Genomic DNA, 13,439 nt, shown 5'->3' on the forward strand with positions numbered 1-13,439 from the left:
TTCTTTTTATTGGAAGTTTATCAAAATTGATATATAGTATTCAAACTTTGACTTCAACTACAAAAGTTTGTACTTGCTCAAGCTAACCTGGTCATTTCGTCAATCAAAGGGCGGCTCTAATTGTCATTCAGGGTGGTCAGTGGTCATCCTGACTTGTAATTTTTTTTATATCATTAAAAAATTAAATTTTAAATTAATATGTGTTGTTAACTACCTAGAAAAAAATCTTGACCATCCTAAAAAAATTTGTACACCTTAATAAAAATTTGAGCCCATTAAAAATAAGATTAGGTATCCGTTTGGATTGAACTTATTGTTGCTGAAACTGAAAACTGAAAACTAAAAATACTGTAGCAAAATAATTTTTAAATATGTGAATAGTATTGTGGGACCCATTTTTAATATTTTTTAGTGCGTGAACAGTGATAAACAGTGTTGCTACAGTGCTGATACAGTATTGTTACAGTGCTAGTTGTCCCCTCGAACGCGTGAAGTGAGGGAAAAAAAAAAAAGTGGAAAAACGCAGCTTTAGATTCAGCAGAAAACGCTGAATCCAAACAGCACCTAGATCTCTCCAAAATTTTAATCAATTGAAAATTGAACCAAGAAATTGTGAGAAATGTTATGTTCATAACATTTTTACAACATTCTTACAAATAAATCTTAAATGACAAGTTGTTATTGGCTATTACTAGTGGACAAAAAGATAATTTCAATGGTAGGTTTAAATTAAAATTAATAACAACTTTTCAATATAGAATTTGTTGTGAAAATGTTGTGAATATAGCACTTATAAAAAATTGCCCAAACAAATACAAATTAGCGCAAAAGTTCATAGAGTTTGGTACTTCTGCAATATTTACCATTATAGCAACACTTGCATTGCTAAATGCCTTTTGTTTTGTTGGTAGATTGAAGAGGGTGATTGCAAATGTGGAAACTTTGGTTTGGGAACGATTTGCATTGCAGATTCTTTTATGTGGTATGCTAGATTTCATCAACCTTTCAGGAAAAACGTTGCTAGCCTGTGCACCTCAGTAACATTCGAATCAACTATGTTTGCTCTATGGGCTTGTGCAATAGCCCTATATTAATTTCAATGTTTGTGTGTTGCAATACTTCTGTTGGCTAAGATATATACTTAATTTGATGGAACCATATCTTGTCAAAATAATTATTGGAATTGATTAGAATTTGGTTTGTTTGTTTGTTTGTTATTTTTATTTTTATTTTTATTTTTATTTTTTTTAATGTACTTTTCTTTTTGCTTTTGTTGAGGTACAAAATTTTGAATCCTAATTTCATTAGCTCACTCACAAAAATATATACCCACACGAGCTCATAAACTATTTTTAGCCCACATAAATATTTCCCACAAATATTCTCTATATAAGCCCCATAAATTACCTTGGGCCCTCTCACCAATATCACCCATTATATCTCACACATTACCTAACTTGGGTTTTCACAAAAATACTCATCACATTACTATCAAAATTGGGCAAAATTGGGCCACAAAATTATACTTCCTCCTCCAAAAAGCCCAAAATCATTTAACTTGTGGCCAAATCCAAAAAGCCCAACAAAACTCTCTAAAGCCCGTTGCTATACAGCACCTCTAAAGCCTGTTGCTATACGGCACCTATTAAAAGTCTGTTATTATACGGCACCTCCAAAGCCTGTTGCTACACAACATCTCTTAAAACCCGTTGCTACACGGCACCTATTAAAAGCCTGTTATTACATGGCACCTATTAAAAGCCTGTTGCTAAACGGCACCTATTAAAAGCCCGTTACTACACGGCATCTCTAAAGCCCGTTGCTACACGGCATCTCTTAAAACTCGTTGCTACACGACACCTATTAAAAGCATGTTGCTACACGGCAACTCTAAAGTCCATTGCTACATGGCACTTATTAAAAGCCCGTTGCAACACGGCACCTATTAAAAGCCCATTGCTACATGGCATCTCTTAAAACCCGCTGCTACATGGCAATATTTTTAAAAAATCCTATAAAGCTCAAATGCTAATTTGGCACTTATTTTATAAAGCCCAAATACTAATTTGACATTTATTTTACAAAGCCCAAGTACTAATTTGACATTTATTTTACAAAGCCCAAGTACTAATTTGACACTTATTTTACAAAGTCCAAGTACTAATTTGACACTATTTTACAAAGCCAAAATATTAATTTGACACTTATTTTACAAATCTCAAATACTATTTTGGCAACTATCTTATAAAGCCCAAATATTATTTTGGCACATATTTACAAAACTCAAATATTAGTTAGACACTTGTTTTGCATATACTAAAAAATATAAAATGTTGATAAGAATGATTTATTAAGAGCGTTTTGAGTTACAATTCTCATATTACGAGATTTAAAATATGTATTTTGAGAACTTATACATATTAGTATTTATTATTCAAGTAACACTGTTGAGTGGCATTTGTGTAGATAAGTTGAAAACCGTGGGACTCACTTGACAAAACCAAACATAATTGGAACTCTCTCACACACACTTCAACTTCTTTTTCTCCTACGATCTGTCCTGCCTTTTGTCCTTCTCTCTTCTTCTTTTCCTTTTTTTTTTTTTTTTTTTTTGCCTTAAATAAAATAGTATACTTTAACTCTCTTCTTCTTCTTCTTCTTCTTCTTTTTTCCCCTTAAATAAAATAGTATACTTTAACTCTTCTCTTCTTCTTCTTCTTCTTCCTTAAATAGTATACTTTAACTATACAAGTCATCACTTAAAAAAAACACATATACATATCAAACACACAATTATGTTTTTTCGCATTTTAAAATATATTATTTGAAACATGGTATTAAACAAATTTTTTGTATTATAAATAATTTAAACATGTGCTTTCACGATACTTGACAAACCAAAATTTTCACATCATTTTAAATACCAATACTTAAACACCTCTACCTAAAGGACCTCTACTTTTTACTTAAGTGAAATGGCTTTTGAGAGTTTTGTGGGACAAAATGGGCTTTTGCCCTTTTCCACAAAACTAATTAGCCTTTTGCCCTTCTTCCCAAACTAAATAGGGAAATGCCCTTCTTTTGAAACTCGACTTTCTCAAAATCGAGTTAAAAAAAAAAAATTTCTAAAGCCCTATAGTGACATTTTTAAGGACCTATAGTGACGTTTTAAGAACCTATAGTGACGTTTTATAACTTGATATTCACAAAATCGAGTTATAGGCAATTATAGGCAATAAAATTGCCTATAACTCGATTTTATGGATATCAAGTTACGAAACGCCACTATAGGTCCTTAAAAACGTCACTATAGGTCCTTAAAAACGTCACTATAGGGTTTAACTCGATTTTGAAAAAGTCGAGTTTTAAAAGAGGGGCATTTCCCTATTTAGTTTGGGAAGAAGGGAAAAAGGCTAATTAGTTTTGTGGAAAAGGGCAGAAGCCCATTTTGTCCTTGTTTTGTGCAAGTAGAATTCAAACACAAGTTTCTTATTCCATGATAACCCACACAATTTCAATTTTTTTTTTGATAATCACACAAACTCAAATTTATTTTGATGTGATTGGGTTGTAGCCTTTTACAGTAGCCTTATATTTCTTTGCAATATCACAGGCACCATCATATCCTATCATCTCTTTCTCTCAGCTAGCGCTAGCTGCTCCCATTTATGCCTTTCCACAAATTTGTTGCTCTAGATGTATTGACCTTTTAGGTAAATTAACCAATTAATTAGCCAAGTGAATTAATTAAGTCAATTAACATGCAATAAGTGTGGTAACACAAACAAATCACCAAATAACTAAATGCAATGGAAATTAAATTTGACACTGGTAATTTGTTTACAAATGGGGAAAACTACCAAGATAAAATCCCATCGAGTGAATTTAAGGTCACCACTCCAGAGAATCTACTATTATCAAAACAAGTGGTTACAAGTAAAAGAATCTTAATACCTTATACTAACTTACAGTTGAACATTTACCCCAATACACAATTGGACTTGTAATATAGTGATAATCTCTCTTTTCAATGCATGGCTCCAAGTACGTGACTAACCAATCGATGCACGAATTCAAGTACGTGACTAACCAAAAATGCCTATTAGCGACCAAAAATTTTTGACAGACCCAAAAAGCCCTCTGAAAAAATCTTATTTGTGATGGCAAAATAAAGCTCTCGCAAATATTTGGTGAAATGTGAAATATTTGTGACCAATAAGAAAAGTTGTCGCAATTATGTGTTATAGCTGTCACAAATACTAATATTTTGGAGGGAAATTTTCCCTACATATTATTTGCGAAGGACAATTAAAAATCTCTCACAAAAAGTGTATAATTTATGATGGTTAAAAAAAAGTCGTCACTAATACTAAATTATTTGCGAGGGATAGGATCGACCTTCACAAATAATCATTAAAATGTCAAAATTTTTGGAGGGAAATGTTCCCACCAAATTATTTTCGAGGGACAATAAAAATCCCTTGCAAAAAGTTTATTTTTTGTGTGGGTTAAAAATATGCCCTTACTAACACTAAATTATTTGCAAGGGCCACGATTGACCTTCGCAAAAAATCATTAAAATATTAATTTTTTTTTTGGAGAAAAAAGTTATTCTAAAATTCAAAGAAAAATAAAAAGAAACTTATAAACATATAGCACTTTGTATTCTTTAGATGAACCTTTTGTTTACAGTATAAAAAAAAAAAAAAAAAAAAAAAAAAAAAAAAAAAAAAAAAAAAAAAAAAAAACATTTTATATACATCCTATATAAGAAAGGTCAGTCCTTATTTTCTAAACAATTGTGCCCATAAAAAAAATGATAGCACTTTCAACTTCAAAATGGTAGCCTAAAATTCAAGAATTTTAGCATTTTGTACTCTCTCTCTCTCTCTCAAAAGTGAATAAAAATTTCTTCCAATTAAAATAATGCATAAAAGATGAGTTTATAGATCAAATGGTAAATTACATCCAATTGGCATGAAAATTGACATGAAAATTGGCATGTATGTTAAGAATATATACAACATGTAATCCAATGGTTGGATTTTCAAAATATGAATTCAATAATAAGTTATTGGGTGATGTAACATTTTTTAGAATTACATCACGTGTAACTTGAACCCAACTCTATATTTCTTAATTCAATGGGAATTTTGACAAATCCACTATTAGATTACATTATCTTCATATATTTTTCATGTTTATAAAATTTCAAGGTGATCAAATATTAATTGCCATGTCATCAATCATATGTTTAAATTCAAGATTTTGTAGTTTAAAATAATGCATAAAAGATGAGTTTATAGATCATAGGTAAATTACACTCGATTGGTATGAAAATTGGCATGCACGTTAAGAACATATAGAGCATGAAATCCAACGGTTGGATTTTCAAAATATGAATTCAATAATAAGCTATTGGGTGGTGTAATATTTTTTAGAATTACGTTAGGTGTAACTTGAACCCAACCTTATATTTCTTAATTTGATGTAAATTTTGACAAATCTACCGCGAGATTAAATTATCTTCATATATTTTTCATGCTTACAAAATTTCAAGATAATCAAAGATTAATAGTCATGTCATCAATCAATTGTCTAGATTCAAGTTTTAGTAGTTTAAAATAATGCATAAAATATGAGTTTATAGATCAAATGGTAAATTACATCCGATTGGCATGAAAATTGGCATGCATTTTAAGAACATATAGAACATGTAATCTAACGATTAGATTTCAAAAATATGAATTCAACAATAAGTTATTGGGTGGTGTAACAGTTTTTTGAATTACATCAGGTGTAACTTGAACCCAACCCTATATTTCTTAATTTGATATGAATTTTGACAAATCTACTATTAGATTATATTATGTTCATATATTTTTCATGCTTACAAAATTTCAAGGTGATCAAAGATTAATAGCCACGTCATTAATCAATTGTCTAAATTCAAGTTTTTTGTAGTTTAAAATAATGAATAAAAGATGAGTTTAAATATCAAATGGTAAATTACATCCGATTAGTAATGAAATTGGCATACATGTTAAAAACATATAGAACATGTAATCCAATGGTTGGATTTTTAAAATATGAATTCAATAATAAGTTATTGGGTGGTGTAACATTTTTTAAAGTTATATCAGATGTAACTTGAACCCAACCCTGTATTTCTTAATTCGATGTGAATTTTGACAAATCTACCGTTATATTACATTTTCTTCATATATTTTTTATGCTTACAAAATTTCAAAGTGATAAAAAATTAATAGTCATGTCATCAGTCAATTGTTTAAATTCAAGTTTTTATAGTTTTAAATAATGCATAAAAGATGAGTTTAAAGATCAAAGGGTAAATTAAATCCGATTGACATGAAAATTGGCATGCATCTTAAAAACATATAGAACATGTAATCCAACGGTTGGATTTTTAAAATATGAATTCAATAATAAGTTATTGGATGGTGTAACATTTTTTAGAGTTACATCAAGTGTACCTTGAACCCAACCCTATATTTCTTAATTCGATGTGAATTTTGACAAATCTACCTTTAGATTACATTATCTTCATATATTTTTCATGTTTACAAAATTTCAAGGTGATCAAAGATTAATAGTCATGTCATCAATCAATTGTCTAAATTCAAATTTTTGTAGTTTAAAATAATGCATAAAAGATGAGTTTAAATATCAAATGGTAAATTAAATCCGATTAGTATAAAAATTGGCATGCATCTTAAGACTATATAGAACATGTAATTCAATGGTTGGATTTTCAAAATATGAGAGTGATAGGGAATTATCCCGAAGCACTTCCTTCAAAATTTTGTTTTAAATTTAATTAAAAGGTTTTCCATTTTTTCAAAAACCCCATTGCAATGATTAGGACTCCCCTACCTTAAAACGTGATTGAGATAAGGAAAACATTGAGATTTTTATTTTATCTCGACATTAACCGTTGCTAAACATGTGCTATGTACTTGTATGGTTATGTTTTCTCAATCTAACCATCTAATTGGTTTCAAATTTAACAAACACTAATATGTCACCATACTCTTCAATTCCAATGATCAAGATTTGAATATGATTTTCACCAAGTCCAGTGGTCTTGGGACTATCTATTAAGTTTGACCAACTTTGACTGCGTCTTTCTCTAAATCAAGCTGTTTAATTGTGACCATAATTTACCAGAATTAACCTTTCATTACACTCTTCAAATCCAACGGTTAGATTTCAAATCTAAGTATGGCGCATAATGGACATATGTTGTGTACTTATATGACTATGTTCTCTCAATTTGACCATTCAATTGGTCTCAAATTTTACCAACACCAATATGTCACCATACTCTTCAATCCCAATGATCAATATTTGAATATGAATTTCACCAAGTCCAGTAGTATTGGGACCATCTATTAAGTTTGATCGGGTTTGACCAACTTTGACTAAACTTTGACTGCGCCTTTCTTTAAATCCAGTCATTTAATTGTGACCATAATTTACCAGAACGAACCTTTCATTACACTCTTCAAATCCAACGATTAGATTTCAAATAAGAATGACATGTGATGGACATGTGTTGTGTACCTATATGACTATATATATTCTCTCAATATGACCATCTAATTGGTCTCAAATTTTACCAATATCAATATATCACCATACTCTTCAATCCTAATGATCAAGATTTGAATATGATTTTCACCAAATCCAACGGTATCGGGACCATCTATTAAGTTTGATCGAGTTTGATCGACTTTGACTAAACTTTGACTACGCATTTCTCTAAATCCAATAATTTGATTGTGACCATAATTTACTAGAATTAACCTTTCATTATACTCTTCAAATCTAAGAGCATCTCCAGCAGATTCTCCAAATTTTTGTACTATTTGGAGAATGAACAATAACTTTTACATTTAACTATCAACTTTTTCAAATCTATTTTCCAACAGATTCTCTATCTCATTTAAATATTATTTCTCTATTCATTATTTATTCTTTTTTTAATCATCATTTATTCTTTTTTTAACAACTATATTTTTCATTGAGAAGTGTTATGTTCACAACATTTTACGTAATATTTTCACAACAAAATTTATGTGGAAAGTTGTTACTAGTTCTAATTTGAACTCATCACTGAAATTATTTTTTTACTCGCCAATATTAACTAATAACAATTTGTTACTTAAAATTTATTGTGAAAATATTGTGGTGACATTTCTTAATTTCTATTTCTTATTTTTTTATTTTTTTTTCCTTTTCTTTTTTTGGTTGAAATATTTTTCCTTTTTTAATTACATCCATACGTTTCTTTTCTTTCTTTCTTTTTTTTTTTTTTTTTCCTCTTGGCTTTTTCTCCACCACACACATATCCCACTTATCTCTATCTACCCCTTCTTTTTCTTTTTCTAGTTCATTCCGGATCTCACTATCTCCAGCTCTCTCTCACTCTTTCTCAAGCTCTCTCTTTTTTTTACTTTGTCTATTTCTACTTGATTCTAGAACACTCTCATGATCTTTTGACTTCTATTTCTGCTTCTATTTTCTTTCCTCTGCAGCCACTTCACACACACACACACACACACACACAGCCGACATGGCCTTCATCAATCTCTTTTCTTTTTTCTTTTTTTTTTCCTGATTCACTTTGTTGTTACGATGGAGCTTAGATAGGCTTTCATGCTCTTGATCTGTTGTTTTTGTTTTGATTTTAGATTTGTTGTTTTAATTAAATTTGTATTTTTCCCTATTCTTGATCTGTTATTGTGTTTGTGTTTTGATTGTGATACCGTTTGAGAGAGACACAGATGAACAAAGAAGAGAGGAGGAAAGAGAAAGAATATATTTTTTATTCAGCTGGGTATTTTTTTAAGATAAAATAATGGTTTGGAGTTGCTACAGTGTTCTCTAAATTAAGAGAACTACTGTAGCAACTTCAAAAAATTTTTTGGAGAATCTATGGGTTTAGATAAGCTGCTGGAGTGTGAACAGTAGCATTTGGTGCTCCAAAAGTAGAGATACAAACTCTGTTGGAGATGCTCTAATAGTTAGATTTCAAATTTTAAGTATGGCGCATGATAGACATGTGCCGTGTACTTGTATGATTATGTTTACTTAATCTGACTATCCAATTAGTCTCAAATTTCACCAATACTAGTATGTCACCATACTCCTCAATTCTATTGATCAAGATTTGAATACGAATTTCACCAAGTCCAGTGATCTTGGGACCATCTCTTAAGTTTGACCGGATTTGACTAACTTTGACTAAACTTTGACCATGCCTTACTCTAAATCCAACCATTTAATTGTTATTGATCTAAGAGTATGAGTTATATTTTGGGAAGAACACAAAGAACATAAAATGATCTTCCAAAAAATTAATAATAATGAAAGGAATAAAAAAATTAATTTAATTATCTTATTTTATTTTTAAAAATTTTAGAAATTAATTTTTTTAAAAATTTTTATGTGATTTATTATTTATTTAAATGTTGACGTGAAACTTTTACTAGGCTATAGCGATATTTTTATAACCCGTTGCAATAGTTTTCAGACAAAACTCCTTTTTATCCTAAAAGTTAAATTTTTCCAATATTTTCTTTTATCCTTCCACAAAATTTCTCACAAGCATAAACTTTTTTTTCCTAAAATTGTCATTCGAAGCTCTTACTCCTTTGACTTGTACATCGCCATGGCCTTTAGATACTTCAACTTGTACTCCCTAAAATTCATTATTTTATTACTTAAGCTTTATTATTTTTATTAAAGAAAACTCTAATTATTACTTAAGCTTTAACCTTATCCAAAAAAAAAAAAAAAAAACTCTATAGGACTAGCTTTCCCCCCAGATTTTTTTTTTCTTCCTGCAAAAATTTTCCGCCAATTTTTTATTTCCCACTTTTTTTTTTTATCCCTTCTTTCTTTTCAATTCCCACTTCTCTCTCCCCTCACGCCGCCACCTCTAGCCACCTATCTGCTCTCTCTCCCACACGCCGGAGTCACAATCCCTAATCACAAACCCTAATTTCTTCTCTGAATTTTTGTGTTTCTTTGTTTTCTCCCACTTTCTCGTCGATTTTCACCGCATTTCTTTGATTTTCCTTTTGCACATTTCTCAGAAAACTCAAAAATCGAAGGTCTCCTCTCATCTCGACTCCAACACCGCTGATTCCACTAGTTTGATTACAGGTTCTACTCTCTCTTATGAAATGTTCATTGTTGATTGTTGATTTTGAAATTGGAAAATTCTCTGTACCTATTGATTGTTGATTTGTAAGGTTGAATCTGTGCTCTATTCTGAAGTAATTATTTAATTTGCTCCTTCAAGCTTCATTTTCTTTGATTTTTGGGAGATTTTGTTGTGTTTGTTTATGGATTTGATTTTTCAGGAATTTCCCGCACTTTTGGATGATTACCTATAACTCTACTCCATTTTTTTTTTTAATTAAATACGAAATTGAAATAATTATTTAATTAGATCATCCAAACTTTGTTTAAATCTAGGAGAGTTTGCTGTATTTGTTTATACGATTTAACATTTCACGAATTTCCTGTGTTTTTTGAAGCACTACCTATAAGTACTTATACCGCTGCGATTGCGATTGTGGTTTTTTTTGTTAATTACAACCATAATTAACAAAAATAGAAAGAAGTTCTGCTGTAACTTCTCATGGTTTAGCAAAAGAGTACTTCAAGGTTTATTGAGTTACCTATCAGCAGATAGGAATGAGTTTCAGCTAAGGCAATTGCAGGCATGTTAAAGATTGGGCAAACCATTTGTGGTGCACATAAAAGGAAAACATCATAAAATCCTCTGCAATACCTATCATCCAATTTTTTATATTTTAATTGTGAAAGACACTGGTGGAGAATCCATATATTTAATTGTGAAATGGGCAATGAGTATACAGGGCCACGATTGTTCTGTTCTATGTTGTCAAATAGTGAGATCATACTGCATATATGCTATGAAGTTAGTTACACACGGTATAAAGACAAAAATCAAAGCAAATTACGTAACAAGAGCAAAGTTAAAAAGGAAATTACATGATTAGTACAACGAACAAGCATATGCGCTTCAGTATTGGAACTAGTCATACAAAGACAAGTAGAGTCATTCTTTACAGTTAGAAGCCACCTGAGCATGCAATGATATCAATTTAATAAGTAGTCCAATCTGCTTTTGCAGCAATAAACAGTCACCATCAAAGGTAACTTCTATGTATAATAACAATTGTATAGCTATTTGTAAGCAAGTGGGATACCTTTGTACCTTGTGCAATCCACTCCAGCTACTATTAGAAAAGTTACAAATTGCATAGCATCCATTAGAAAACAATGAGATCAATTGCATAGCATCCATCCAGGTATGTCTTTTTTTTTTTCTTTTCTTTTTTTGAAGTTTTTCTTGCTATATCCCTCTCAGATATCCCTTTAGTGCTTGAAATGAGACTAAAAAAAAAAAAGTTTGGAGTATTTTATATCTGTTACAGTTGTATTTGGTGTTATGAATGCTTGCAATGTGGTGTGTTAGTAACATTGTCAATACAATAGTTGAGCTACTAGAACAAAACATATAGATTTTGCTGACTTGGATGCAGGCAAAAATGGGCTTGGGGAGGGTATCGTTGTCACTCTTTGGGGTCAGCCTTAGGTCAATGCTGAACTTCCTATGTCCTGAGCCACTGGTGATGTGTACCAAAAGAGGTGAAGCTGTGATTTACTTTTAATGTTTGATTTTCTCCTTCTGGATCGTTTGATGCCTTATTTTTTCGATATGGATTATCTGATGCCTTATTTTCTCCAATTCTGTCCATTTTTTCCCAGACTGTCAAGTACTTCAACAATGAAGCTTTTCAAGCTGATCAATATGATGAGTACTTAAAAGAGTAAGTTATCTTAGTGGTATGGTAGTTATTACATTGACGCATAATTATCAATTCAGGTGTATTGGTTTTAAAGGGTTATAGCCCACCTGGTTCTAGGATAGTTAGGAATCAATAGGCTTAGTTGCTCTGCTGCCTCATGGAGAAAACCTTTATTCCTTATTTATTGGCTGTATAATGCAGTAAATAATTTGGGCAACCTTCAATCTGATGGGCAATTACCTAACTTGTAGGTTGTCTTTTGTGTGCACAATGCCAGCTAACTGGGTGGGCTGGGTTTGGGTTTCCAAAGTGGGAACCTGTGTTTTTGATGGTTTAGAACAAAGTTTGCTCCTGTGAGTTCAGGTTTAAGAAGGGGCTTCCCATCTCAATCCTGGTCTGTTGCCACTCCTACCCTAATTGGGACTTGGAGATCACTCCTCCTTCATGCTTCTAATGGTTTGAAATGATGATTTTATGTGGCCAACCACCAAATCAATTTTAATATGGTTCGGGTGGTTTTGGATTTTCTTTATTATTTATGTTCTGTTTAATCTCTTGCCTTCTCAGTCCTCCCCCCCCCCCCCCCCCCCTCCTTTTTACTTCTTGATAGTGTGGCAAAAGTGCAAGTTATATCCTTTCAGTTTAGAATTTTCATTACAATTTTACTCTAATTGAATCTTAATGCTGTTCTGTAGCTGTTGGTGATTCATTTGCTCAGGGTAGGAAGATGTTGCTTTAAAAACACAACGTAGCCTTGCATATTTGAACTTCAGCCAAAATATAATATTTAGCAAGTGCATGATTAATTTTTTCATAGGAGATCAAGATTCATTTCTTCATATGGACTTCATTGTATGACAATTTTTCAATCAAACACCTCAACCATTTAACAAGTGCATGATTAATTAGTTTGTCTATTTCCTTGCAGTTCTTAATGCAAGAGAAAGTTGGTGGCTGTGCATCAGTCTTTGAGAAGTACCACGAGAAGGCAGAATCCTTTTTTTGAGACCCTTTAAACATTGGAGGGTGACTTAGAGGAAAACTAATATAGATCTTGTCATAATTCTAGTTGTTTAAGTTTAAAACAATATTTTTATGTCATAGTTTAATTTCAGGATTTCTTTGTATATTTTATATTTTAAAGTTTGAACTTATAAGAATTTTTATGTTTCGGTGGATTAATTTTTAGTAATCATTATACTATTGTAACAAGATAATTAAGCAAAAATGATATAAAATAACTTTAAAAAAAATAAATAATAAAATATTATCACTAATGACATAAAAATTTGGTCATAAATAACTTTATAATGACGACAAAGTCCCTCGTAATTTATAGAATAGTGATGCTATTTAACCTCTTGCAAAAATGTTTTAAGTGAGTTTAACGTCGTCACTATTACTTATAACTAATTGTGAGGGGTTAAAAGCCCTTATAAATAAATTTTAACAATGACACTATTCATCTTTAAAAAGTATGTCATCAATTTGAAATTTGCAAATAATTAATTGCGAGGGTATGAAGGTCCTCATAAATAGTTGTTAATGATGACTACTTGTCCTCGCTAA

General features: G+C 30.9%; 1 long non-coding RNA gene across 1 annotated transcript; it reads left to right on the forward strand.

Annotated features, from left to right (window-relative positions):
- The first annotated feature begins 9,821 nt into the window (after positions 1–9,821).
- LOC126726873 (uncharacterized) lies at positions 9,822–12,987 on the forward strand. The gene is made up of 4 exons (XR_007656085.1): positions 9,822–10,191; positions 11,604–11,709; positions 11,830–11,891; positions 12,799–12,987. It is a non-coding gene; the product is annotated as an uncharacterized LOC126726873 (long non-coding RNA).
- Positions 12,988–13,439: the final 452 nt, after the last annotated feature.

Source organism: Quercus robur, chromosome 5, assembly GCF_932294415.1.
Source record: "Quercus robur chromosome 5, dhQueRobu3.1, whole genome shotgun sequence".
In the NCBI taxonomy this organism is placed as follows: Eukaryota; Viridiplantae; Streptophyta; class Magnoliopsida; order Fagales; family Fagaceae; genus Quercus; species Quercus robur.